Raw genomic sequence first — 1593 nt, forward strand, 5'->3', positions numbered from 1 at the left:
GCGGGAGTTTTTTTGTATGCCCTATTCACTCCCTGCTATACTCCCATGCTCATTGGCTACATGCAAGGACAACTGCCATCTTTAGACCACCACATCTTCTTAAGGAGTGTCATTGACAAATGCCCTCCCACCCAGAATGGGTACATCCATCCTTCCCCATACTGTGTCAGTCACCTGAGCCACTAATCAAACACAAGTCACCTGGGCCATAGTCAAGGTTTTATCCCTCTATGCCACTACAGCAGCATAGGTAGATACTACTTTTTCAGTTATATTTTTATTCAAGTCTATTGCACCCAAGTGTGTCTAGATGGAGTTTCCATTGTCTGCAAACCAAACTTTGAATTATTCTAAACAAGGCACATTATCAATCCATAGCTTCTTACAGGTCACCTTCCATGCCCTCAGAGGACCGTTACAGATTCTAAATGTGCTCATTGAATTATTCTTAAACAGAAAAACCTTTCTGATGAATGATTTCAACTGTTCATCAATTAACTGGAGCACCTATACCACAAGGAGGGAATGCCTAAAGATTATAAGACTTACTGAATGCTAACTCCCTTGTACTTACAATTAACCAACCCTCAGAGGATCACAGCCCTTTAGATCTTATCCTCACTAACATCTCACTTACTTGCACTGCTTGTAAAGTATCCTTTTCTAACTAATCTTCTCCTTTAGGGCAGATAAACCCTCTACAATGAACACCACAGCATTCAACGGTGTTAAAAAGATAAACCTATAACTATTTTGCATACTCTGAAAACTCAGTTGTAATATTTCCTGCCTCCCGTCATCTCAGCTGTCGGTTTTGTCAAATATTTTTTACTCCCATATAACAAACAGCTTAAGTCAAAGGTGTTCAAACGATAATAACATATCTTGCGTGATGTAAAACCAACCACCTTGGTGGAACATTAGATCTGTGGAGTGGGTAATCCTCATCCAGTTGGTTTTGCAAATGTAGAACATTTCCATCAGGGCTGGATCAGAGAATGCTTTATAGGTCAGGCACAGATCACCCTACAGTAATTGGTAGGGAATGGAATACAGTGATAGGGCTTTTAATCAGTCCACATATGATGTTATACCCTGTATTTTTCTTTTGTTAGAAACCTGTCAAGATGTTCCAACTTTTGCAGGTACCTGGTGAGGTACATGCAAAGGGGTGCATTGTACTCAATTACTAGTCTGATGAGGGCCGAGTCCAGTGGTACTATGTCATCCTGAGATCTGGATACTACCCCCTTACTTGCCACATAGAAGGATTTTCTCACCAGCGTAGATACATGGTGGTCAAAGTTCAGATTACTATCTAGGTACCCAGATCTCTCACCACTGAGTTCACTCTTGGGGGGGTGCTATCAATGTTGCAATTTGCAGGGAGTATTTGATTTCCCAAAGGGTATTATTATTCACTTCTTTGCATTTAGTTTGAGGCCAGACCATTCTGTTAAATTAGATAAGTCCATATTGTGTAGTATATTTTTATTTTTAGCTAATTCTAACTGATTATGCAAATGTATGCAGTGTGGAGTTTTTTTACCCAGGGCTCCACTGAAAAGGAGTTTTCCTGATGGACTTTGTCAG

Source organism: Protopterus annectens, chromosome 2.part1 (genome assembly GCF_019279795.1).
Source record: "Protopterus annectens isolate FY-2018-M chromosome 2.part1, PAN1.0, whole genome shotgun sequence".
NCBI lineage: Eukaryota > Metazoa > Chordata > Ceratodontiformes > Protopteridae > Protopterus > Protopterus annectens.